This window comes from Ovis canadensis, chromosome 4 (genome assembly GCF_042477335.2).
Source record: "Ovis canadensis isolate MfBH-ARS-UI-01 breed Bighorn chromosome 4, ARS-UI_OviCan_v2, whole genome shotgun sequence".
In the NCBI taxonomy this organism is placed as follows: Eukaryota; Metazoa; Chordata; class Mammalia; order Artiodactyla; family Bovidae; genus Ovis; species Ovis canadensis.
Genome location: NC_091248.1, coordinates 46,253,685 through 46,281,588, shown reverse-complemented (window position 1 = coordinate 46,281,588; position 27,904 = coordinate 46,253,685). Strand labels below are relative to the sequence as shown.

Below are 27,904 nucleotides of genomic sequence, written 5' to 3'. Positions count from 1 at the left end.
CACACCCGCAGACACAGCAGGAACTTCCTGGCAAGTTTGTAAATGAACTATGGAATCATTTACAGTAAGTTTATAATACTTTCAGACTTGCAGATCTCTCTTTCTCTTGTTTTTATTGAAATATAATTGACATATAGCATTATATTAGTTTCATTATATTTTTACAATATAATGGTTTTATATTTGTATGTACTACAAAATGGTCATCACAATAAATCTAGTTAACATTTATCACTATACATGGTTAAAGCTTTTTTCTTATGGTGAGAACTTTTGATATCTAATTTCTTAGCAACTTTCAAATATATAAAACATTATTATCAACTGTAGTCACCATGCAGTATATTACATCCCCAGGACTTATACCTGGAAGTTTGTACCTTTTGATCCCCTTTACCTATTTCTGATATAGGCCAAGACAGACATGATTGGAAATCAATCCCATTGGCTATCTGTGCAAAATGAATCATTACTTTGGCACCTGAGCCAGTGTAAAAAAAATTCGCAGTGTTTGACTGCCTAGGACCAGATCCAGTATCTTGGATCCCTTTGCTAACTGCCTCAGAAACAAGATGAAGAATTAAATGAGTGCAGAAGTGGAATGTATATCTTCCACCAGATTAAAATGTCACAGTAAAAAATGTAAGAGATTTAGTTCCTATCCAACATCTAATAAAGCTCAAGTATCAGAATTAGCTTCATAGTGTTCAAGTTTTTGGATTAGGTGATGTTTGTCTCTAATTTCCTCCCTGTCTTTGTCTTTCTTCCCCAATTCCCTTGTGGATCTGTGTTCCCCATGTCTTCCTAGAGATTTCTAATAGAGCACTTATTTAGGCCTGGTGTGACTCCAATTTCACCTTGTCTCTAAAACTGTCCATCTTTCACCATATCCTCCAATCAAAACCCCTTTCCTCAAGAACAAGCAAATGCAGTAGAAAGCCCATGGGCTTTGAAACTAGGCAGTCATGGAGCAGAATCCCATCTCCACCACTCTGTGAACTTGGCCAAGTTGGTTAACTTCTTTAGCATGGGTTTTAAGATTAAAGCCAATTAAAACCAAGTCCCATTGGAGAGACTTCCCTGGTGGTCCAGTGGTTAAGACTCCATTCTCCTAATAGAGGAGTCCTCAGTTTGATTCTTGGTCAGGGAACTAGATCCCACATGCCACAACTTAAAAAAAAAAAAAAAAAAAGCCCATGAGCCACAGCTAAGACCTGGTGCAGCCAAATAAAAAAAGAATTAAAACAAATATTAACCTTTGAGTTGTTGGCAGGCACGGAACATTAAGAAAGTAAAAGTGAAAGAGAGTTGTGTCCGATTCTCTGCAACCGCATAAACTGTAGCCGGCCAGGCTCCTCTGTCCAAGGGATTCTCCAGGCAAGAATACTGGAGTGGGTTGCCATTTCCTTTCCTGGGGTCTCCCTCATTGCAGGCAGATTCTTTACCGTATGAGCCACCAGGGAAGCCCATAACTTTCAGACAGTGTCTTCAACCAAGTCCAGGTCCCAGGCCCTGGATGGGGGCTCAGTGGATACAAATACTAGTGGTAGAGACACAGAGGTGGCCAGACGGAGAACATGCTGTCAGTCAGCCTTTCTGTGTTTGTTTTGTTTTTAGCAAAGACCAAACTCATGCCATCTGCCCATAACCACATCGCCAAATCAAGAAAGCTGAGTGGGCAAAACTGCCCTTCTTAACTCCACAAACTCCCTTTATGGCCATGGACTGCCCTTTCATGACTGGTAGTCTTTTTTTGGGTCCCTCAGGATGTTCCCTGATTTGGAGGCAAGGGAACAGCAGGGAGTGGAGCACATGGTCCTGTGCCTGGGACTATCCATACCAGGATCTGGAGAGGAAAAACATTCTAAATATTCACAGTTATTGGTGTTTTGTAGCCAGGCTAAGGGCAAGCAGAGGTTGAGCCAGGACTGCCTGGGTGGAGCTTCTTATTGTACAATTCAGCACATTGTTCTGGGGCCCTTGCTGGCACTCCAGCGATGAGTCTTCTTCCAGTAACTACTAAGTGAGACAGCCAAATTCTCTAGGGACTGAGAGGCAGATTCCAGAATGGCACTTTGGGAAGCCCTGGGGTCCTGATGATGATGGAGAAAGGGGTATTCCACTTTTGTTCTATATGTTAGGCTTTATTCAGTCTCATTTGTTGCATCTAAAGGAAATATCATTTGGAAAAAGAACAGAGAACTTTGCTGCTACTGCTGCTACTATTGGAGAAGGCAACGGCAACCCACTCCAGTACTCTTGCCTGGAGAATCCCATGGGTGCAGAAGTCTGGTGGGCTACAGTCCATTGGGTCGCAAAAAGCTGGACGCCACTGAGTGGCTAAATCCAAAATTTGTTATTCTTCAAGATAGCAAAACTAAACAGCCTACCATAAACAGCAACATTAGATTTTAAAGCAAACATCAAACTTATTTTTCAAGTATTTGAAAGGGCTGTGTTTTTTAATTCTATGACTTTTCACCATTAAAAATGATGTGATGATAGAGCCACAGAAATTTTGTCAGTTAAACAAGTCTTTAATTCCCATAGGAATGAATCATGAACTTTTAACTACACACCCTTCTGAGCTCGGAGGGTAAAATTCTTTTTTCCTTAACATAGCTGATTCAAAGGGAGCAGTTTTTCCTTGGGAACCATGGCTTTTCTTGTCATGAATCAAATAGCTTTCCCCAAACTCTGTCTGTGGGTATTGTTACCCCTCCACTTGAGGGGAGCACTGTGAAAGGAAAGAATGGACTCCTTACCTCACAGAGATAGTTCTGTTTTGAGATTAACACAGGTTAAGAGGACTGCTCCTCTAAATTTGGAAATAGTCTTCCAAATTCAAATGTAGACCCACACAGCCGACTTGAAAAAACTTTGGGAAGAGATTGTTAGGATAGTGTGGATATAGGGGAGCTGATAGAATGTCTAGCATCGTTCTTGTCCTGGATGCGGTCTTCTCTCCGTGTTCTTATATCTTCTGGGTTTTTATATCTAGAAAAATTTCAGCCAAGAGGCACAGGCAGAATTTTTCCATTTCTGGTATAACTTAATAAGGACACTTATGAATGAAAATATTTGGGGAAATTAATAAACAAATGTTCTAAAATATTTCCTATTCATTCAGCAGATAACATTTCCCACAAGGCAATAAGCAGAGGAGGAAATGAACATTTATCGAGTATCTATTACAGTCCAGGCTCTGTGCCAAGAACTTTAAATGTATTATCTCCTTTATGCTATGCAAAATGTTATTTTACAGATTGGAAATTAAAGTTTCAGAGAAGTTACATAACTTTCCCAAAGTCATATATCAGGAGAGTGGTGAAGCCAAGATTCCAATATAGCCTAAATGAAAAGCCCACATTCTTTTCGTTATGCTAAAATTTGTCTTTCCTAAAAAGCATAATGAACTCAACCTTAAGAAACCATATGAATTACAGAATCACAAAGAATTAGTTTGATGGAGATTAGGGAAAGTGGGCCAGTATACGTGGAATAGTGGCTTAGCAGGTGTTCTGTGAGGTCAGATAGACCCGAATCTCAGAGTTTTCATTCAGTAGCCTACTGAACTGGGGGCAAGTTACAGACTTTATGGCCTGGGGCTTCCCTGATAGCTCCATTGGTGAAGAATCTGCTTGCAGAATTCAACCCGGATTTGATTTCTGGGTCAGGAAGTTCCCTCGGAGAAGCAAATGTCAACATACTCCAGTATTCTTGCCTGGGAAATCCTATGGACAAAGAGGCCTGGCCAGCTACAGTCCATGGGATTGCAAGAGTCGGATATGACTGTGACTAAACCACCAGCACCACAGACTTTATAGGGGTTTTTCTTTTCTTGAATGTGTTAATTAATTTATTTTCCACTCATGTAGCTATCCATCTACCCACCTGCCCATCTATTCCCCCATCCACTCATCATTCCTGAGGCTATTTTAAGTAGTCAATGATAGCATGCTAAATAAAATCCTTGGCAATGTGTGATACAGAGTAAGTGCTAAGTAATTGCTGGCTACAGTCGTTTTTGCTTTTAAAAATTTGAAGACTTTGTTTCAACATCCTTACAGAAGTAAAAGCTGGGTTTCAGAGAGTCCCAAGTAAATTTCTCAAGGACACTGGCTTAAACAGTGACACAATTAGAATTAGACCTCAGCTTTTTTGAGTTCTGATATATTCTTACTGTCTTTCCAGGACACAGTACATTCACCAGAGGATTTCAAGACAGTTTTGAAATAATCATCTTAAAAATGATCATGTTTTACAACCCCAGTGGAAGAAAATAGTTGAAACCAGGGTTGTTTTTAAGAAATCCAGGATGTGGACACTGTTAGTAGTTCAATGGACATAACTTCCTCCTCCTCTTTCTTAACATAGTCCCAGTTTGGTCCAGGTGTCCACTCCTTCCCCATCTCAAGGAGAGATTCTTCTTAGTCTAAAGCAGTGATCCTCCAACTTTAGAATACATGGCATGTTTGTTGGAACTCAGATTGCTGGACCCTCCCCTCAGTGTTTCTGATTCAAGAGAGCTGGAGTGAGGCCAGAGAATTTGCATTTCTAGTAGGTTTTCAGGTTCCCAGCAGCTGGGAACTGCTTACACTGCTAATCTGGGGACTGTCCTTTGAGAATCATTGGTTTAGGACCATCAGAGTCATTCCCCTGTTCTGAGAATGGCCAAGATTCCCTGGTAGTTCAGCTGCAAAGAATTGGCCTGCCATACAGGAGACCCCAGTTGGACCCCTGGTTGGGAAGATCCCCTGGAGAAGGGAATGGCTACCCACTCCAGTATTCTTGCCTGGGGAACTCCCGTGGACAGAGGAGCCTGGTGGGCTACAGTCCATGGGGTGGCAAACAGCTGGACATGCCTGAGTGACTAAGCACAGCACAGTAAATTGCCCCAGTCAGACTAAAGGCAAAGGAGCATATCCCTTGGTTGGAAGGTTTACTCTTTCTTGTTGTAGTTGAATAATGAACAGTTATTGCTGGCACCCATCTTATCATGCTGCTGCTGCTGCTGCTACTAAGTCGCTTCAGTCGTGTTTGACTCTGTGCAACCCCATGGACAGCAGCCCACCAGGCTCCTCTGTCCACAGGATTCTCCAGGCAAGAATACTGGAGTGGGTTGCCATTTCCTTCTCCCAGCATCTTATCATGAGTCTCAGTAAACAGACAGTGGGGCAGACGGCAGAGCAGAGAGAGGGATAGGGCCCAAGACTGGTGAAATCATTGAGACAGTGAATTACCCAAGTCAGAGACTTGATCTTCCTCCGTACCTCCTGGCATGTGAGCTTACGCAAATCTCCTTATTTAAGCAACTTCAAATCACAGCGTCTGTTACTTTCTCCATGCTTAACCACTCGATGTCAGATATATTCCTAAAAGTCACTAAAATGATACTAAATACATTTGAAATCCTTAACATTTTAATTTATTCAATTTTTTCCTCTTCCAAATAACTGATAACTTTATCTTTCATTAATGAGATAATACATATGCAAAGACAAATCTATTTCTATGCTTTAAATGGCAGAAAGTGCTCAATAAAAGCACAACCCTATTCTTAATGCTTTCATGATATACTGTGGGCAGGAAAGACAATTCTCTTTCACAAGATTTGATGTGATTAGTTAATAGTTGTCAGTGAGAAACAAACTCTGGTACATCCCTAAATTAGGAAACACTTGAGATTCTCAGAGAATATAAATTTCTTCTAGGAAGCTTAGAAGATTATTCATATAATCTTAACAATTGCAGTTTGTTAGAACCTCCATTCTGTTTATAAGCTGAAGTAGGAGCAGAAGTGAAATGAATGACTTCAAATCTCCTTCATGTTTTATGTTATTACTGTAATTACAACTATTGTAAGAATATTAAAAATAAAAAAGCAAAATCTCAACAAACTAGCTCTTCCTTCTGACATCACAGACTGGAATATATATATATATATATATATATATATATATATATATATATATTTATGTATTTATTCAGTTTATTTCTTCCTTGTAGAAACATGCCATTCATTGCTTGTGACTCTAAGCAAACAATATTTTTATCTGTGATTGTGATACATTTCCATATAAGATTTCTTTGTGTGAAGGGTCATTTTATTGTGGCTTAATCATTCAGTTCTCCTTCAGAAAATGTATGTTACCTAGTGACAGAGCCCATCTAAGTCTTTAAGTTATTTTGAAGTGGAGCAATAGCAAGATTTTTTTTTTAATTTAATAGGAAGTTTTGAGTTTTTCTGTTTCCTTTAAACCAGAGATCATGATGAATAGTAACAATAACCTCTGTTGCTACTTATTCTGTCAGGCATCGCATCATTTATAGGGACTGCCTCATTTTATTTAATCATGAATTCATTCAACAAACATTTGTGGAACACTTAATATTTGCCAATCTGGTGCCATATACTACATAGAGACCATTTTCAGCTAGATTTTTCATCAGGTTGGAAAAAAAGCAGTGGTCTGACTTCAAATCCTAGGTAAGAGCCCTATTTCCCAGGAAGTAAGAAAGAGATGAAGATGAAGTAAATCATGTTTTTTCTTTCTTTCTTTCTTTTGGCTGTGTCCCATGGCTTGTGGGATTGAACTCACGCCGCCTTGCAGTGGAGCAGTGAAAGAGCAGAGTTCTAACCACTGGAATTCCCTTGCCCCTGAGTTTCTGTTCCCAGTATGATAGACTGTGTTTTCCGAAGTTTGTTCCTTGATATTTCCATAAGAAGATGATAATCGGAGTGATTTTTAAAAGTTCCATGACCAAGAATTTTGTGGGGAAATGTGGGGACTCAATCATTAAACAGAGTTCTTTACTAGAGGAATTCTTAGCACCTTAGTATGCTTTGGGGCTTTCCAAAGAGGTGTCACATTTTGCATCATTTCTCAAACTTATTTGATCATAATGTCCCCGAACCTGTACTCCCACAGAAGGCACAGTGTTCAGGCTCCTCGGCACACACTTTATGAAAGAATCTTGTAAGTCATTTCTGCTTTTAAAAGTTTCTTCATTCCTCTTTCTACTTCAAATAAGAGCTTTTTCATTCCTCCTTCTACTTCAAATCTCTCTAGTGCTCTCAAAGTTCCAGGTTTTTTTCTCCACAAGTACAAACTCCCCCACCTCCCTGACAATCTTACATGTCTCTAATACTTCTAGTTTTTCAGAACTCACAGACCTTTCTAGTAAAATCTGAGATATCTATGAAAGACATTTAGCCTCTCAATTTTCTTCATTCCTGGATGATATCATGGCCTCAGTCCACAAGGAATGGGGAAGGAAGGAAGAAGAGGACATAGGGGAAAGGTTATAATCAGAAAGGCTAAAAAACGGTAAATTTCAGTAAATAGATGAAACCTGGCACAGCCCTTCTGAAAAACTGCCAACTCCTGACTGAAACTAAAATGTATACAAATTAGAGTTATGCATTGCATTTATCTTGGAAGCAAAGTGAAAGAGAAAACTTGGAAACTGCCTGCTTAATCTGGTCACGTTTCAAAGTCAAGTCCAATAATTCTTGTTGGAGAAGATGGGGAGAGGAAGGGGATGGTCTTTGGAACCTGGACCATGTAATTTCTCATATATGTTAGCCAAATAAGTTAACCATTTCCCTACCTGGATTTCTTCTGTATGAAGTGTGAGATTGCATGTTGCTGTGAGTTGCTGCGCTGGTAAAGTCCACTTGAAAAACAACAGTGTTTGTAAAAATCTATGATGGAAAAGAATCTGAAAAAGAATATATATATTTATGTATATATAGACATATCTATATTTATGTATATATAGACATATATATATACATAACATACATGAAACTAATGTAATATTATAAATCAACTATACTTCAATAAATAGGAAAAAAATTATGGAAGTAATAAAAAAAAAGGAAACCTCTTACCTCTGTATACCTTTCTCTCCTTCAGATAAATACATCCATCAGACCTCATCATTCTTCAGAAAGGAGAAAGAGTAATAGCTAGCATCAGGTGGGGATAGGGGAGACATAGGGAGTTGTGTAATTCATAACTTTCTTTTTTGAAGAGAAACTTTTCGTATGAGCCAGGATCCTGGTAGGAAAGTGAATTCTCCACTCAAAGTTGCTCAGTGGGAGAGGTTTTAGTAAAAGGAGTATTTACAGTGAGGAGGGCAAGGTTAAGGGAGGCAGCAAATGTGATAAGGTACCCAGGGACTAGTGACAGGGGGAAGCTATCACCAGTAGTAGGTCTGAGGGGGCAAAGAGAGTAAAGGTGCCCCACAGAAGCTGGGCTTGTGGACCCAGCACATCAAAGCAGGAAGGAGTAGGGGAAAAACAAACTCTCTCTCTATCTCATTCAGCTCTCAGTTCTCCTGCAGCTTATCTCCAACTGGCCAAAACCAGACAGAACCAGAGAGCAAAATAGTGCAGGAGATGCAACGTGAGTAGTGAGAGCCTCTTTGAAAACACAGCACACAAGGCTTTGGGGAGAAAATGGGGAATAACCAGGCATCTCTTCCCACAGTCTGACTTCTGGGTAAAAACTTGGAGCAAGACCCCAGTATGTCAAATAAAGGAACATTTTACTTTTAGCTCTGAGTCCAATCCCTTCATTTTACAGATAGGAAAGCTGACACCCACAGAGCTTGTTCAAAGCCACCCAAGATCACTATGAGGTTTCAGCCCAGTCCTGCCTTCTAATTCCACAATGCAGCTTTTCCACCTGGCCACTGCATTCTTCAGACCCTCTGGGCCTGCTCATTATCTTATTTCTCCCTCAAAATTTAGTTTCTCAGTTCTCCTGTCTTCTGGAGAAGGAAAAGAGAGATGAAGATTTCATCTCTGGGCAGATATATGCCACCAACACTAGGTTATTCACCTGGATAAAGTGCAAATTGCATAGAATTGAAAATGTGATTATATTTAAGCTCAACTATAGGCCCTTGGGTAAGCTGAGTGGCTAAGAAAAACCTGGCTCACCTGGTCAACTTGTCCTTCCAAATGCACTGTCAGTGTTCCAGAGAGATCTAAATGGGTGATTAAGATGGCCAAAATGCCAGGTCTGTTTTTAGGTTCAGTGGCAGGGAATTCAGGCCACTTAAGTTTCAATACTTCAGGGTCAGCCTTAGGGAAAATTGGGAAATGGTTGACCTTTGCCTTAAGTTGCTTCATGCTCACTCCCCCTTCCCAGGTTGCTTCCTCCCCTTCACTCCTGATCAAAAACTGGTTACCAGCTAAGTCAGGAGCTGGTCTACGTGTCCCCTTAGATGTTCTCGAGTTTCAGACTGTCTTGGCCTTTGGGGCCTGTTTTGTCCTTTAAGGTTTTCCTTTCACTGATTCTTCAGCAGATCTGCTAAACAAAGGTATGTCTACCTGTTCCAGGTTGTTATGTAGCCTGTTCACATGTTACTCTTCCCAAATACTTTCCCCACATTCTCATTCTTCACCACATAGACAGCATCCCAATTGTAAACAGAGCCTACAATGGTAAGGGTTCCCCATGTGGCACAGTGGTAAAGTATCCGGCTGCTAATCCCTGGGTCAGGAAGATCCCCTGGAGAAGGAAATGGCAACTCACTCCAATATTCTTGCCTGGGAAATCACAGGGACAGAGGAGCCTGGTGGGCTCCAGTCCATGGGGTCCCAAGAGTCAGACACAACTGAGCAACCGAAGATGGACATGCAGAGTGGTACATTCATACACTCAAGTCAACCTGTGACAGGTTGAGCCAGATAAACTTTTCCTTGGCCTTCAAAAAACCTCCTGTTCCCAGAGGTTCACTCACATTTTTAGAGAACCTGTCCTGTGAGTCAATCAAATAAAGATCTTTCTAGGAGATTTTTATTTCTCAATAGCATCAAACACCTGTTAAAGTTCACCTTTCCCTTGCTCATGAGGACTGGTGTAATAGGTATCGATATTAATAATCATCTGATTTTATGGCTGATAGGTTAAATTATTTCATTGTGGGAACTGTCATCAACTATTTTCAAGCTGTAAAATTTGAAAAACCAGCTGTTTTCACTGTTTATACTCAACTCCTTTCCTCTTTCCCTGCCCCTGCTGGCATATTCTTCTTCCAGTAATGTTCTCCCTGGAATGTCAGCAAAAACACACTGGAGCTAAGCCAGCAGATTGGACCAGAAATAACATAGTCCAGAAAAACCTCCCACCACCATCTTCTGACCACGTGATTGGAGGCAACTAACACATGTAGTCTCAGATTCAGAGTAGGGACTCAATGAATGATTGTCAATCTTGCAACTAGTCAACAAACAGGGCCTGGAGATCTGATGCATGGTGTGGGGAATATAGACAACAGTATTGTATTATAATCATCCAACTTGCTAAGTCTAGATCTAAATTATTTCAACAGCAAGAAAGAAATAATAATTATGTGACATGACAGGTGCTAACTATAGCTACAATGGTAATCATATTATAATATAAAAATATATCAAATTAACATGTTATACAACTTAAATTTACAATGTTATTTGTCAAATATATGCTTCCTAGGTGGCACTAGTGGTAAAGAACCCACCTTCCAATGTAGGAGACATAAAATATGTGGGTTCAATCCCTGGGTCAGGAAGATCCCCTGGATGGCAACCCATTCCAATAATCTTGTCTGGAAAACCCTGTAGCTAAAGGAGCCTGACAGGCCACAGTCTATGGGGTCACAAAGAGTCGGACATGACTGAAGCCACTTGGCATACACCCACATGTCAAACATATCTGAACTGAAAAAAGATTTTTGATTCTGAATCCAAGTTTGACTGAGCAGTGATTTGCAATGAAACAGACAGGCAGAGATTCTTTAAAATTGCTGAATATGGAAAGGTCTGCATTAGTTATTCAGGAGATGCAAATTAAAACCACAATGAGATACCATTATCTATCTGCTAGAAGAGCTAGAATTTGAAAGGCTGGTAATACAAATATTGACAAGGATGTGGCACAATTGGAATTCTCATTTTCCGCTGCTAGATATGTAAATGATACATTTACTTAGGAAAATGATTTGATAGTGTCACGGTAAAGGCGAGCATAAGCTGACCCGATAACCAGAAGTTCCACTCCTGGGTATTTACCACAAAAGTACACATACTTGTGCTCTGAGAGTCACATAGTATAAGAATGCTCCCAGCAGCATTATTATTTTTTTTTCCAGCAGCATTATTTGTAATAGCACCCTCCCCCCTCACTTTCTGTGCTGCTGTGCTTAGTCGCTCAGTTGTGTCTGACTCTTTGTGACCCCATGGACTGTACCCTGCCAGGCTCCTCTGTCCATGTGGATTCTCCAGGCAAGAATACTGGAGAGGGTTGCCATGTTCTCCTCCAGGGGATCTTCCCAACCCAGGGATTGAACACAGGTCTCCCACATTGCAGACAGACTCTTTACCATCTGAGCCACCAGGGAAGCCCAAGAATACTGGAGTGGGTAGCCTATCCCTTCTCCAGAGGAACTTTCTGACCTAAGAATCAAACTGGGCTCTCCTGCATTGCATGAGGATGTTTTTATCAGCTGAGCTACCAGGGATGCCCACCTTCTGACAACTACCCAAATGTCCATCAGCTGCAGAATTGTCAGATACATTTTGACATATTCATATAGTAGAATTCCATATAGCAATGAGAATGAATAAGCTATAATCACAACAAGAAACATGCATGGAACCCACAAACAAGATGGAGAGGAAAAAAAAAAAACACCAGACTCCAGAGTATAGATTCTGTATGATTCCATTTATATCAAATTTAATAAGCATACGTAGCTACATTAAAGTATTAGGAGTCAAAACGGAGGTTATCCATCTCACTCCAGTCAGAATGGCTGCTATCAAACAGTCTACAAACAATAAATGCTGGAGAGGGTGTGGAGAATAAGGAGCCCTCTTACATTGTTGGTGGGACTGCAAACTAGTACAGCCACTATGCAGAACAATGTGGAGAATCCTTAAAAAACTGGAAATAGAACTGCCATATAACCCAGCAATCCCACTGCTGGGCATACACACCAAGGAAACCAGAATTGAAAGAGACACATGTACCCCAATGTTCATCACAGCACTGTTTATAATAGCATGACATGGAAGCAACCTAGATGTCCATCGGCAGAGGAATGCATAAGGAATCTGTGGTATATATACACAATGGAATATTACTCAGCCATTAAAAAGAATGCATTTGAATCAGTTCTAATGGGGTGGATGAAACTGGAGCCTATTATGCAGAGTGAAGTAAGTCAGAAAGAAAAACACCAATACAATATACTAATGCATATATATAGAATTTAGAAAGATGGTAACGATGATCCTATATGTGAGACAGCAAAAGAGACACAGATGTAAAGAACAGTCTTTTGGACTCTGTGGGAGAAGGCAAGGGTGGGATGATTTGAGAGGGTAGCATTGAAATGTGTATATTATCACATGTGAAGTGGATCCCCGGTCCAGGTTTGATGCATTAGACAGGGTGCTCAGGGCTGATGCACTGGGGTATCCCTGGGGATGGGATGGGGAGGAAGGTGGGAGGCGGGGTTCAGGATGGGGAACACATGTGCACCCATAGCTGATTCACTACAGCAAAAACCACCACAATACTGTAAAGTAATTAGCCTCCAATTAAAATAAATAAATTAATTTTTTTTTTAAAGGAGGTTTTCTTTGGGAAGGAAGGAGTGAGTGGTGATTGGGAGCAGGCCCATGGGAGCTTCTGAATTGTTGTCAGTTTTTTGACCTGGATCAGTGGTTGCATTGTTCACCTATGACAATCCACTGAGGCAATGTATTTTTGTTTTCTCTGTTTTTCTATATGTATGTTATACCTCAATTAAAGCAAAATTGCAATTGCAGAGCTGGCAGGACTGGTCCAAGCCAACATATCCTATCCCTCCTTGACCCCTTTAGTGTATTTTATTTTCATCAATGATCCTGATTCTTCTTGTCTCCACATAACATCTTACTGCCCATGGAGCTTCCTAGATGCTGTCTCAGTCTCATATATCTACATTCCTGCCATCTGTCCTCCCCCATTGTCTTTCCTAATGCCTTCTTTTTCTTAGAGATAGGATAAAATAATCTTTATTTTTTCGGTTGCGCCCTGGGGCTTAAAAGAATCTTAGTTCCCCAACCAGGGATTTGCCCAGGCCATTCGCAATGAGTGTGCAGAGTCCTAGAAGGTAAAGAATCTGCCTGCAATATAGGAGACCTGAGTTCAATCCCTTGGTTGGGAAGATCGTCTGGAGAGGGCATGGCAACCCACTCCAATATTCTTGCAGAGTCCTAACCACTGGACTTGGTCAGGGAATGCTCAATATCTGCTAAGTTTTTTTTTTTTTTTACCATTACATATTTTATTTCTGTTTAATTAAGACATTTGTACTTTAACAGAGATAATGACCAATGACAAACTAGAATGCATTCACAGGAAGACAGGCTAGCTGAAGAATTAAATTGAATATTTATTGAACAAATGCAGATTAAATGAACTAGGAGGTGAGGTGGTTTTAACCTAAAGATACAATGAAGTGAAGTGTGATGTGCTAGTCGTTCAGTCGTGTCCGACTCTTTGCAACCCCATGGACTGCAGCCCACCAGGCTTCTCTGTCCATGGAATTTTCTAGGTAAGAATACTGAAGTGGATTACCATTCCCTTCTCCAGGGGATCTTCCTGACCCAGGGATCAAACCCGGGTTTCCTGAATTGCAGGGAGATTCTTTACTGTCTGATCCACCAGGGAAGCCTGAAGATACAATAATCAAATATTGTATTTCAAATATTGTACTTCAAATATTCAGAGGGCTGTCACACACAAAAATGAAAATTTGTTCATTATCTCTCCCAAGGGCAGACAGAACTTGACCCAAGGGATAAATATAAACAATCAATAGGCTGCAGGACAACTGTACAAAGTGTATCACTTAACAGCTTCTTTCCCAAATAATGCATTCCATCCATACATTTTCCTTCTTCTGAAAGGAAATAATACAAATGAATATTTCCCATGAATGTTTTAAGCTCATTCTCATGGCAAGTCCTCCGCTGCCAGCAATGGATGTAGTCACACTCTCAGAAAAAGAAATCCAAAGTTAACAAATTGTTTTACTAAGGAAATGATCTTTTCTTCCTCAGCTCTCAGTGTTTTATATTTGTGATTCTCAGGAGGTGAGAGGAAAAGAGCATATTCTCCAAAGAGGATGAATTAGGGTCCTCAGCAATTCAGATACTGCCCCTGGGGATAGTCCTCAAACTGTCAGTGCAGCTATCAACCTGTGGTACAGATGGGAGTGTGCTGTGCGCTGGGGCGGAAAAAAATAACTGACAACTGCTGTTCTGCACAAAGCAGGAAGGCAGTATATTATGAGTCAGTAGGAAATATAAACTGACTGCATAATACTGATGGGCTCCATCAAACCTGTCAACTGTTAAAAAATGAGAATTGTTTCAACAACCATTATAATTTAGTTTATATTATATATATATTATATTATATAGGTATTTTATCAAATATTTAGGAATGCTAAGGTACTTAATCCATCCGATAAAATTGAAAATAAACACTTCACATTCCTCTATTTGTCAGTATTCAGGATTTGGAAGGTGGATCTTGAACTCAGAATGATAAATGATAAGGAAAGCCACATAGTCAGGGAGTCGGGCTAACTGCTGCCCACTGGGAATGGGTGGAACAGGGACAGGCTGTGATAAGGGAATAAACCTGTTAAAGGAAATATCCAGGGCCCCTGCAAGTGGCTTTTTGGGCATGACCATCCTTGTGGTGGCGTCAGCCTGCCGTCCTGCTCCAGTATACCTTTCACACCTTCTTACACTGGAAGTCCAACAAAGGTTGCAAAATAGCAGGTGATGACGATAGATGTGTATGTTCAAGAGACCAGGGAGAAGGCTCCTCTCCAGGTTACATCTCTAAGCACTTCCATGTTGGCTGGACCATCTCAGACCACTGGTGAGCTTGGATAGTGGAATAGATTCTGGAGAAATCTCTCTGCCAAATTCTTTGTCCTACTGACCAAGTTCAGAATTTGCAGGTTTTACAGCATGTAGTATCCTTTTTCAAAAGTTTCCTGTATTATTCATGTTATGATGGAGCAGATATAAATTTAGAAGCTGACCATACACTGGGGGTGTAACAATTTCCCCTGAAGTCTCAAGCTCCTAGTTCTCCTACTGATCTAGCAACTTTCTGAAACTAAAGGAACTTGCCACCATCACTGCCACTGGCGTTTTCCTGGCTGGTCCTGCCGCCGTACCTCCCCACAGAGCTAGACCCCAAACTCCGCTAATTTATTTGTGACCAATGTGATTTCTTCTCTTCCTGGTGTAATTCAAATTTGAAAAGAATCCTTGAGAGTGACTTTAAGGATTAGTATCATGATACAAACCATAGAGGTAGAGGTTTTGGGGGACGATACCCTCTAAAAGACACAAGGGTGCTGGGCCTGGACATGTGTCCCACGCCTGTGCTGAGGATGTGCCTCGAGTAAACAGAGAAGTCTAGAGAAGGTGTTCCTTGTTTTTGCTGACATAATGGGTATCAAGAGAGAACAGCTTGACAGAAGACTGAGTCACTTTAGTATGATGGTGGAAGAAAAAAGGGTGATGGGCTTGTCCTTACTGAAAACTGGTTATGATGTAAAATTTGCTCACTGGAACTTTTTTTTTGGCAGAAATATCAGGGTGTGGTGATAGTGACTAAGTAAATGAGAGCAAAGTTGAAAAATAGAAGTATTATTCTTACATTGGACTCTCTTAACTCAAGAATTACAGACCAGAGTGAACGAGCTGGCAAAACTCTTTGGGGATGCGCCGCTTCCTGCTCTCTTTATTATCCTTCTTGCAGCTGGGCTTCAACTTCCCAGACTTATCTACTCTTCAGCTAGTACTTGTGCTTCTCAAATTGCTTTGAGGGTACCACTGGGCAAGGGAACCAAGGAAGTGTGTGGCTCTGTTGATGCCTCTACTCTCTGGGTGAGAGATTAACACATGAGAAACAGTTTGGGAACAAAGTTGTTCAATCAATTGTTGAACAATTGATACACAATGAAGTGTTAGACTGAATACAACTGAAACACGCATCTGATGAATGCAGTAGGCTGGAAAGCAGAGAAATCAGGTTTCCAGTTGGTGTATGGACATGTGGATAGGTGTGAAAACCTGAAAAAGATTTATCAACCACATGGAGACAGAGGATGAAAACTCCTGTCTTTTCAGGTTCTCCTTTATTCTGTGTTCTGAAGTTCCTCTTTACTATTGCGGGTCACCAAAGATGGCACAACACCTTTCCGCTTCCTCTGGGAGCTGTGTTTGTCACAGTTGTCTATATATTTTCTGTGTTTTCTGGGACCTCATTTGGAAAAGAAAATCTGCATACAAGTTTATGCGTCTCTATTAAATAAGCACTGATGGGGTCTTTTGCTTGTCAGCAATAACAAGAGCTTCTCTGCGGCATTTATGAGTGCACTTTAAAGAATTTTGAATAATTCACTGGCTAAGAGTAAAAGAGTGTTTAACCAGGTTTGCTTGGGCAGAATTAACAATAAGTGATGTCCAGTCTGCTGCCTCTTCACCATAAAAATAATGTACATTTTTTTTGGTTGCAAAACTAACACTTGTTTATTATGGAACATTTGGTAAATTAAAAACATACATGAAGAAGCAAATGAAATTCAGTCATAATTCCTCCATGCTTATGTGTCCCTGACATATGTCCAAGACATGAACATTTGCACAATTGTGACTATGTCATATTGGAGTTTTGTACCCATCTTTTTCCCATGTCATAAAATATTTTTCAGAAACATGATTTATAAAACCTGCAAAACAAGACCCCCTCAACAATAATTCTTCTAGAAAACACTGGTTAATAAAATGTCTTAGAAGATACATGTGGATATTTTTTATTTCTAGTCACTTGAGGGTAGTAGTTAATAATTAGGCTTTGCACCCCTATTCATATGACTTTTTAGAAATATGAAAAAGATTGGCTCTACTGTTAAAAGATAAGAGAAAAAAAGATTTTTCCCCTTAAAATATCTGTTACAAAGGTATTGAAATTTTAGCTTATGATTTTTTTTAAGCTATAGAGAATATTGTTTTCTTTCTAGGATTTAGTCCTAGAAAAACCTGGAACCAACCTTGGAGGATAAAATTCTCTTTGCAAAATGCAGTTGATCCAGCTTCTTTCACTTGATCCATGATTCTGGAAGTCTGCTTATTGGTTCATACAAGCATTTATATGTGCAGATCCCACAATTTACTTAGAATATCCTAGGTGATGCAGAGGGGAACCTTGTAGGACTCTGGAAACAGTTGGTTCTTACAGATGCTGAACACAAACACTGAAAATTGGAGTGATTCAGGGCAGCAGTGGAAAATGGGTTATTTCATTGTTCCCTCAATAGCAGAATTTCATTGGTCCCCATCTTTATTATGGTGACATGTTCTACTTGGTCTCTATTTCTACTGCTCTTTTGTTACCAATTACTTCATCCCCTACTTTTTATGTCTTTTCTCTTGCTGATGGCTTCAGTTTACTCAGAACTTACCCCTCTCAAGGCTTCTCAGGGCCTCTTTCTACACCTAGCTTCTGCACCCATCACATGATTGATTTTCTCTTCCCATTTCCAGTTCATATTCTTGAAAGAGAAAGGGCTTAGGTAGTCACCGCCACCCCTGTTTGGGTGGAGTGTTCACATCACTAGGCCTGGCTTCCCTTGACCAGCATAGTTCTAAGAAGGGGGTTGTGTGGGGTGGATCATGCCTGTGGCCCCTGCTGGAGGCACTCTTAGAAGGGGAATCTGGCATGGCACAGCAAGACAATGAGTTCTCAGCACATTCTTTTTGTTTTAAATTTTTAAAAAATATGTTTTAACATACTTACCACTAATGTGACATGTTCTTCATATTTTTTTCAAGGCAAAATCTTTCGGCACTTTCACTTAAAATAGTCATGGTACATAGAAACAAAGAATAGATTGGTGGTTACCAAAGGCTAGAGACTGGGGGAAATGGGGAGATACTACTGATCAAAGGGTACAAATTTCTAGTTATGAGATGAATAAGTTCTGGGATATAATGTACAGCATGCTGACTACAGTTAACAGTACTGTATTGTATACTCAGAAGTTGCTAAGGGGGTAGATCCTAGATGTTCTCATAACAGCAGCCAAAAAGAAAAAAAAGTTAACTATGAAGTAATAGAAGTGTTAACTAATCTTATTGTGGTAATCATTTCACAGTCTGTGTATGTCAAATTATCATGCCGCATACCTTAAACTTACACAATGCTATATGTCAACTCTATCTCAAAAACCTGGAAGAAAGTTGTCATATTACCCAGATGTTTTACAGCTAACTTTAATAGAAATATATTTGAGCTAAATTTTTCTTCAAGTTTCTGAAATTTAATAGCATAAAATATATAATGTTCAACTGACTTTGTAATGTTCAACTGGCAGTTACTAAAGTTATTTGCAAGAAGGTAAAAACATTTTAATAGTGTAGAATTATGCCTGTGGACACTAGAGACTAGCAAAGATGGGTAGTTAAGGTTTGGAATATGCTGACTTTCATAAAGAGGTTAAAAGCCTTTTGAAACAGAATGTTCTTGGGCATTTTCCTAGTGCTTTGCTGCTAAAATATAAATGGTTATGTGTAACTGTTAATTGCAGAGTGTTACTGTTGGAAATTGTTTTTGTATGCGCAAATTGTGACAGGAGAGTGGACCGCAAACATAAACTTGAGTTTTGGTTTTACTCTGACTTAGAGGGACGGTGACTAAAATTGCCTTCTGTATCATCTCACCACTGTAAAACAGGAAGTGAAGTCAGCCAATAAATTGCTTCCTCTCTTTTTGCAGAAAGGAAACAAATATATAAATATATATGGGCAGTCTCAGTTTCTTGCCACTCAATCCATCCTATGTACGATCTTGAGTTAGTGTTAGTGAAATGTTATGATGTCATTCCCCTGTTTACAACCCTGGGAGTATGTTAGATTCACTTGGAAAGCTTTTGAAATAAACTCTATATCCAGGCCCTGTACCCCAGTTTTCTGATTTATTTGATGTGGGCATTTCTATTTTTGAAAGTCATCCCAAGCAACTCTAAGGAACAGACAGGAAGCTACAGGCAAACTGACAGAATCTGAACATTGGAGTTGGCTTTCAAGGCACTCTATTGTCTTCCTCCAACCTAGCTTGCCAGGCTCTGGCCAGTTCAAAGGCTTCCCATGTCTTCTGTAGGCTGCTTGTTTTTCCGTTCTTCTGGCTCTTTTCCAGGAATTCCAAGAGTTTCCTTCTCACACTTTCCAAATTCAAATTTCTGCCCATTTTTCAAGACGTGGCTCAGTTTTTACCTCCGCCTGTGATGCTTTGCCTTCTCCAGCCACTCTCAACTGGAAAGCTTGCTCCCTAATCTGAAGTCACACAGCAGTTATTGCCTAGCGCTGAACAATGAATCAGTCATGTACTGGTCTGTGCCATCTCTCCTATTGTTGTGACAAGTGATGAAACTTTGCTTTACTTTTCGCCTCTTTGTTACCCAAAGACCTATACTATGAGCTTCTGACATTCCTTTGTATGCTTGACAAGTTGGTTCTGCGTATAGTGCAGGAAGTCAGTAAGTATTTGCCTCCATTTCCCATTTCCGAAGGTGTGGTTTGGCACATTGTCTCTGCTGGAATCTTGCCCTGCTCCTACTGGGCCTTCTTGCCAACAGACTCTCTGGCTCTTTAAATCAGGCCAGCATATCCAGTGTCCCATAGGGCTGATTGCCAGTAAAACTGATTGCGTGTGTACTCCTCTGCTCAGCCTTGCTCTCTCTCTGTTTTTTGATCCAGCTGAGGCTTTGGCTTTCTTTCCCTCTCTGACCCTTCTCTCTCCTACTCTCTATGCTATCAGGACTTGATGGCAGAATTCAAGTTCCTGGGATCTGCCTGCTTGCCTTCTGTGAGAATATTAGAGTACAACACACTCTCCAGATCTTATCCCTCTTCCTTCAGCCAACACTTCCCCTGACTCTGGCCCAGCCGGCCTAAATTATACTGCCAGTCCTCCGCTAGTACCCTGGTCTGCTGCTGCTGCTGCTAAGTCACTTCAGTCATGTCTGACTCTATGTGACCCCATAGATGGCAGCCCGCCAGGCTCGCCCGTCCCTGGGATTCTCCAGGCAAGAATACTGGAGTGGGTTGCCATTTCCTTCTCCAATGCATGAAAGTGAAAAGGGAAAGTGAAGTCGTGTCCGACTCTTAGCGACCCCATGGACTGCAGCCCACCAGACTCCTCCATCCATGGGATTTTCCAGGCAAGAGTACTGGAGTGGGCTGCCATTGCCTTCTCCAGTACCCTGGTCTAGTGGAGGTGAAAGTGACAAGAAATCTAGTGACAAGATTCCTGTCAAAGGAGAGACAGGCACTGTCTTTAAGATTCTCACCCTCTAAAAGAAAACTGATTGTATTGTTCACATGATTATAAGCTTCTGTTGGTTCATGATTGCCTGTAGAATAAAGGCTAAGCCTGAGCTGTTCAATATGGTAGTTATTAAAATTCAGATAAAAAATTGCGTTTTTCTTCTGGTGGTGCTAGTGGTAAAGAACCTGCCTGCCAATGCAGGAGATTAAGAGATGGGAGTTTGATCCCTGGATTGGGAAGATCTTCTGCAGAAAGGCATGGCAATCCACTCCAGTACTCTTGCCTGGAGAATCCCTTGGATAGAGGATCCCGGTGGGCCATGGTCCATGGGGTCACGAAGGGTTGGACACAATTTAAGTGACTTAGCGTGCATGCTGTGCCATATTTCAAGTGCTGGATAGCCACTTGTGATTATCCTATTGGACAACACAAATATAGAACATTTTCACCATTACAGAAGTCTCTGTTGGACAATGCTCATCTACATACCTTAGTGTGGCTAGTATGGCCTTTATAATCTCTCTTTATAATGTTTTGTTCTAGCTTAATTTTTGGCTGCTACTTACCTTTCAAGCCTACCGACTTTCTCAGTGTTCCCCAGCCACTAAGAGCTCTTTCACAGCTCTGCGTCTTTGAACTTGCCGTACCTGCTTCCTGAAACGCCTTTTGATTTTCTTCTTTGGCAAACTCTCATTTAACAACCCCCCCCCTTTTTTTTTTTTTTTACTATTTATTTGGCTGCACCAGGTCTTTAGTTGCAGCATGTGGGATTTAATTCCCTGACCAAGGATTGAACCCAGGCCCCCTGCATTGGCAGCTTGGAGTCTCAGCCGCTGGACCACCAGGGAAATTCCCTGTTCACCTTTTTTAAGATCCAACTCAAATATTACCTTGGTTGTGAAGTTCCCTGATTTTCCTAAACACAATAATTTTTCCTGCGTTCCCTTGGCTCATTGAACCTGGCTCTGTTGCCCTTATCACCATATTTTACTATTTGCTTATAAATCTGTCTATTCTCTTGGATGGCGGATCCTGATTGTTCTACAGATCTACCCTAATGAGTACCTGAAGTTGTTTGCTTGATGCTCTTTCAATATTAAGCAATATGTTTTCTTACTGTGGGCTTGTTATTTACGTGTTTGCCATGTTTGAAAAGATCTTGGTGCTTTAGAAGTTCTTCTTTCTTAAAAACTAGAGTGGCTTCCTGTCTTTCAGGATGAAAGTTCATTTTCTTTCTAATTAATTCTGATGGGACTTGAGAGGGATGTGGTAGGAGAAGCTGACAAGGTAAAAAACAGAATAACTATATGTAGGAAACAGTTCGGTTGTGCTTAGGTTCCAGTCGTTACATAAAATATTTAGTATTTAGGAGAAGGGAAGGGAGGGAAGATGAAGGGGAAAAAACAACAAAACAGCTCATGGAGCGGATACTGTGGAATTGTGTTTGACTTTTTCCAGACTAAGGCCAAAAGCAATGATATATGAGGAAAAGAGTTTTTATTACCTGTTTGCTTACCATTTCCCTCCTCCTACCCCCCCCACCCCCACCCCTCACTTCAGGATTTGATAAGGTTTTGAGAAATTCTGGTGACTTAAATTACTGTGAAGTAAATCCTCCTGACCAAGAAATAAAGAAATTAAAATATCAATTAGTTTCTCTTCTGCGATTATGGTGAACATCATTCCGAAAGGCTTGTTTTCTTCTGGAAGAGCTGTAAATACTAAAGGCTGAGTCCAACAGACCTTCTCTGATCTCTATCACCTAGTTGCAGCTTCAATCTTAACAGTCAATCATCTCCCCTTGGGGACGCCGACCACGCCTTATCGCTCAGACCACGCCCACCAACTCTCCCTCCCTCCCACCTCATGGCCCCGCCCCGGGCCTAGCAAAAGAAAATTTTCATTGGTGGAGAAGTTGCTCTGATGCCGCCCCAGCGAGTGGCGATAGGCCGAGCTGGCGTGGGGCGGTGGTGGTTGGCTGCCCGGGGACGGGTCTCTGGTCTTGCCCGTCAGAGTAGCTGGCGGCAGTGGCGGCGCTCGGGACTGGGTTGTCAGTCAGTGAGCGGAGGGGGAAGATGGTTTGCCAGGACCCGTTCTGCTAGGAAGAAGGCGGGGGCAGGTGGTGCTGCTTATTCGGAGCAGCAGCCGTCGCTGTCGTTGCGGGCCAGACAAGTCGCGGTTCTGGAGGTCGAGCTTGGAGAGCCGCTCTGGTAAGTCCTGCGGAGAGAACCGCGCCGGGCCCCCAGGGCGGCCGGCGACCGATAACTTTTTTTGTCAGGGAGGAGCCGGGGCGAGGCGACGGAGGGGAGGGGGCCGGGACTTTGTCCCCGGGGCGGCGGCTTCGTTGCGGGTAACGGCTCCAGCGCGAGGCGCCGCGGATGAGTGCTAGACTGTGCTGGACGCCCAGGCGTCCAAGGGTCTGCGGGAAGGAACTCGGTGGTAGGCTGCGGCCGGCGGCTTCTCGCCCCGAAGTTGGGCGCAGCCCGCCTGCTGCCTGGGCGGCGGCAGCTTTGTGCGCGAGGACTCGGGTCTTTCTCCTTCCCCGGCGAGGAGCCTTCCGACCTCCGGGCGTGACCTGGGTGCAGCCGCCTCTCGCGGACCAGCCGCCCTTCCGCCGGGTGGGACACCCCCACCGCCCTGCAGCGGCTGATGCTCCGGTCCGACCTCTCCTACCCCTCCCACCCCTCCGACTCCTCCTTCCCACTTCAGCGAGGCTGCAGCTACCCGTCCAGTCTAATGGCCAAAATGGTCACTGTCGCCCCCCTCGTCTTTGAAAGCAACATTCTTCCCGGTTCCCCCACAAGTCGGAGAGATTCACAAAGCAGCCGTGATTCTTTCCTTGGTTATTTACACTGGTGAGCTCTTCATCAGCCCTTACGCTCTTTTCACTATGAGTTAGTCCTCCCCAGCTGGTGGTGGTTTAGTCGCTAAGTCGTGTCCGACTCTTCTAATATACTCGAGAATCGTCAGGGTTTTGTCCGAAAATTGTTGCGTTGAAAGACCCGCCGAAGTTTGCACGCTCTGGCAGAACTGGGTATCCCCGCTTCGGTGTGTACGTGTGTGCGTTGTTCCCTCAGGGTATAGACGTTTCTGAAATTTTTAAATTTTGCCCTGGTGGTTTCCTACTGCACAGAATCGCTTCTCCGATACACTATCACACGCCGGGCAGCCGCTCGGCTCTTCAGGTAGGGAGAGTTTGTTCAGCGGGCAGCTGCTGCTTATCTTCTGAGACCGTCCTACCGGCTGTAGGGCCAGGCTGTCCTTTGGCAAATTATTTGTCCTTTGGGTCACACAGTAGTTTTTGTAGCAGGTATGCCGCCTCTTTGATTCGTGTATCACTTTTACAGTTTGAAATTTTCAGCTTTTAAAACCGTATGTACATAAAGTCATAAATACTGATGTAACCCTGAGTCAATGTAGTAGTCCTGGGAGGCTTGTTTTCCATAAGAACATTCTCTTAACATCCATAGATCACTACTCTGCGTGCCCCCCCGCCCCGTCCCCCAATTTCTAAGCATTTTTCTTTAGGTTAACACATTTTAAGTCCCAGAGCACCACATTTTTGAAGTGCAGGGAAGAAAGAAAGAAAAAAAATTTTTAGGATATGCTTGGCTGGCCAATAGTAGCTTCAAAGTCGGTTGTTCTAATACTTCATTTCAACAAAGTGGCAAGGGAGAAAATCATTGCCTGTTTTAGAAAATAAATTCTGGATTTGGCGTATTTATCCTTTTTTGATTTACTATAGCTATAACAACAAAGGGTTTTAAGCCCTCTTAGTTACCAGAACTAATTAACAGTATCTGGGTATGGACATAAGATGAAGCATTGGTTAAGTCAGTGTGTTATCCCTGCTGTGCTTCGTTTTTTTGTTGTATTCCTGTTTTATGAAATCTGCTCTCCATTGCATTTTTAGAGCAATGGTGTTTTGACAGTCAGAGTTTAAATGTATCTTGTAGTCAACTGTTTTATTCAGGATCCTGTTGCCTGATATTTATTTTATAATGAATATTAGGAGATCTTTAAAAAAATGTTAGTGTCAAGACTATTTTGGCCCTATCAAGTTTGCATCTTGTAAATAATCGAAATTATGTCAGACATAAATTTGCATTACCCCAGGCCGAATAGGTGTACAAAATGAATGTATACAAAAATGAATGTCACAGCTCTTGTCATCTAGGAACTTACTATGCCATATACAAGTCAGGTAAATAAAGTAACAATTATAATACTCTGTGATGAGTGTGAATAGAGATTTGCCTAGCATTGTAGGTGAGCAGAGTAGGAGATGGCTAACTCAGCATGGATGTATATAAAGTTGGGGGCACGTAGTCGAGCTTTAAAGTATGGTATAATTTTGCCAATTGCATGAGCTTAGTGAATACCTTACCAGGAAAATAGAGTTTAAGTGAGAAAACAAGGAGGCAGGAGCAACCCTGGCAGTTTAGAGAAGTCTTTGTTGGTGACAAGTCCAAAGTTAGTAACATTGGTCTTGACTTCAATGCCTGGGTTAGATGGGAAAACGGTGGAAGATGAGATCAGTGAGGGTGGTAGAGGCCCAACCCAGGATGTTGTATCCTTGGCTAAGGGGGTTGCATTGAAAATGATGAATAAGAAACCACTTAATGGATTTGTGTTTTGGATCCTCATTCTGGTAGAGTGAGGTAGAACCTGATAGATACTGTCACCTCAGGAAAGAAGGGAGGAAGAATCTAGAATCCTGAGGGTTTGACTTGGTTCCATTGATTGGAAATGAGTTGCACATAAAAGGAAGATGATGCATTCTATTTTGGATTTTTTGAATTTGAGGAAACTGTGGGACATGCTTCAGCAATACGTGAGCCATGAACTTCCTGATGTTCAAGCTGGTTTTAGAAAAGGCAGAGGAACCAGAGATCAAATTGCCAACATCCGCTGGATCATGGAAAAAGCAAGAGAGTTCCAGAAAAACATCTATTTCTGCTTTATTGACAATGCCAAAGCCTTTGACTGTGTGGATCACAATAAACTGTGGAAAATTCTTCCAAGAGATGGGAATACCAGACCACCTGACCTGCCTCTTGAGAAATCTGTATGCAGGCCAGGAAGCAACAGTTAGAACTGGACATGGAACAATAGACTGGTTCCAAATAGGAAAAGGAGTACGTCAAGGCTGTATATTGTCACACTGCTTATTTAACTTATATGCAGAGTACATCATGGGAAATGCTGGACTGGAAGAAGCACAAGCTGGAATCAAGATTGCCGGGAGAAATATCAATAACTTCGGATATGCAGATGACACCACCCTTATGGCAGAAAGTGAAGAGGAACTCAAAAGCCTCTTGATGAAAGTGAAAGAGGAGAGTGAAAAAGTTGGCTTAAAGCTCAACATTCAGAAAACGAAGATCATGGCATACGGTCCCATCACTTCATGGGAAATAGATGGGGAAACAGTGTCAGACTTTATTTTTTGGGCTCCAAAATCACTGCAGATGGTGACTGCAGCCATGAAATTAAAAGACGCTTACTCCTTGGAAGGAAAGTTATGACCAACCTAGATATTATATTCAAAAGCAGAGACATTACTTTGCCGACTAAGGTCCGTCTAGTCAAGGCTATGGTTTTTCCAGTGGTCATGTATGGATGTGAGAGTTGGACTGTGAAGAAGGCTGAGTGCTGAAGAATTGATGCTTTTGAATCGTGGTGTTGGAGAAGACTCTTGAGAGTCCCTTGGACTGCAAGGAGATCCAACCAGTCCATTCCCAGGAGATCAGCCCTGGGATTTCTTTGGAGGGAATGATGCTAAAGCTGAAACTCCAGTACTTTGGCCACCTCATGCGAAGAGTTGACTCATTGGAAAAGACTCTGATGCTGGGAGGGATTGAGGGAAGGAGGAGAAGGGGATGACAGAGGATGAGATGGCTGAATGGCATCACTGACTCGATGGACGTGAGTCTGAGTGAACTCCGGGAGTTGGTGATGGACAGGGAGGCCAGGCGTGCTGCAATTCATGGGGTCGCAAAGAGTCGGACACGACTGAGCAACTGAACTGAACTGAACTGTGGGACATTTGGATGAAGATGTAGATAGATGTTTGAATGTAGGATGTGGAACTTGTAAAGGAAATCAGGAATAGAGGGAAGATGGGGGGTTGAATTGAAGGAACTGTATTGACTTGGGAATGTTGAAATGACTCAGATTGGAAAAGACTTAGCATAATAAAAAGCAGCAATTGGAGAACAGACAAATAAAAGGCAGACAGGTGGAAGAATAGTGTGAAAGAGAATTAGTTAGTTAGTATTAGAAAGATAGGAGGAACTTCAAGAAGGATGCCAAGGGTGGAGAAGTTTTCAAATAGAGGAGGAATGGGTCAACAATATTGAAGGCTTTAAAGAGGTGTCAAGTAAGAAGATGACTCCCGGACCAGTGAATTTGTCAGGAGTTCATAGGTGACTTTAACAAGTACAGTTTTAGCTGAGTAGTGGTTCAGAAACTAGTCTCCAGAAGACTGAGAAAGAATGTTGTTTGGTCCGACTCTTTGTGACCCATGGACTGTAGCATGCTAGGCTTCCCTGTGCTACACTATCTCTTAGAGTTTGCTCAAACTCATGTCTGTTGAATCCATCCAGCCATCTCATCCTCTGTTGCCTCCTTCTCCAGCCCCCAGTCTTTCCCAGCATCAGGGTCTTTTCCAGTGAGTCGACCCTTTGCATTAGGAATGGATGATGAAAAAGTAGACATGCTTGCCTGGGGCATTTTAAGAAAACTAAGGAAGGAAGAGAGAATGATGGCCCTAGAGTAGTGGCTGTCAATCTTATCCACACATTTTCAAATCATCTAAGGGAGTTTTTGAGTCCTGATTTCAAGGGGGAACCCCTATACCAATTTGAGGAGTGGAACAAGACCTAGACTTCAGTATTTATTTCAGTAGCTTTATGGAAGTACAATTGCCCTGTAATAAACTTTAAACATATTTAAAGTGTGCAGTTGAATGTTTAACATGTTTATGTTCATTAAACCATCACCACAATTAAAATAATGAATATATCCATCACCTCCAAAAGTCTCCTAGTGCCCCTTTGTAATCTCTCTCTCAATCCCTGAAACTACTGTTCTACTTTTTATTACTGTAGATTAGTTGCATAGATATTTCACAGTTCCTTAGGAAATTCCATAGGCACAGTTGAAACTGCTGCAGAGGGATATGAGTTGAAGGGATATTATGCTTGGATTTTTTTTTATATGTGTAATGAAAGTGAGGAGTAAGAGATTAGGAAAAATGAGATATCTATTGGAACTAAGTTCCTGAGGAAATAGTAGATGGAATTCAGAGCTTTGACCAGTAAAGAAAGGAAGACAACATCTTTAACAAAGAATATGATATTAAAGATAGTGTATTTTTTGTTATCAGCATCAAGGTTGTCATCATGTAGTATCAAGATTGGTTCTCAGAAGTGCTCAGAAATAGCATCTTAGTGTTATGAAAATGAATGCCCTGTAGAAAAACCCCTTAAATCTAG

The 27,904-nt window shown here is 41.6% G+C and overlaps 1 protein-coding gene and 1 pseudogene across 6 annotated transcripts in view; one reads left to right on the top strand and one right to left on the bottom strand.

Moving 5' to 3' along the window:
- HYCC1 (hyccin PI4KA lipid kinase complex subunit 1) overlaps window positions 1-27,904 on the top strand; it is a 216,770-nt gene that overhangs the window by 107,037 nt on the left and 81,829 nt on the right. For 2 of the 6 annotated variants that reach the window (XM_069587663.1, XM_069587667.1), the window contains exon 1: window positions 22,352-22,615. The exons of the other annotated variants lie outside the window; for them this stretch is intronic. The gene's annotated coding sequence lies outside the window, so the exon portion shown is untranslated. Of the gene's footprint in view, window positions 1-22,351; window positions 22,616-27,904 lie in introns of those variants that run through there. 6 annotated transcript variants of the gene reach the window in all.
- LOC138439798 (COP9 signalosome complex subunit 8 pseudogene) lies at window positions 14,558-17,191 on the bottom strand (annotated as a pseudogene).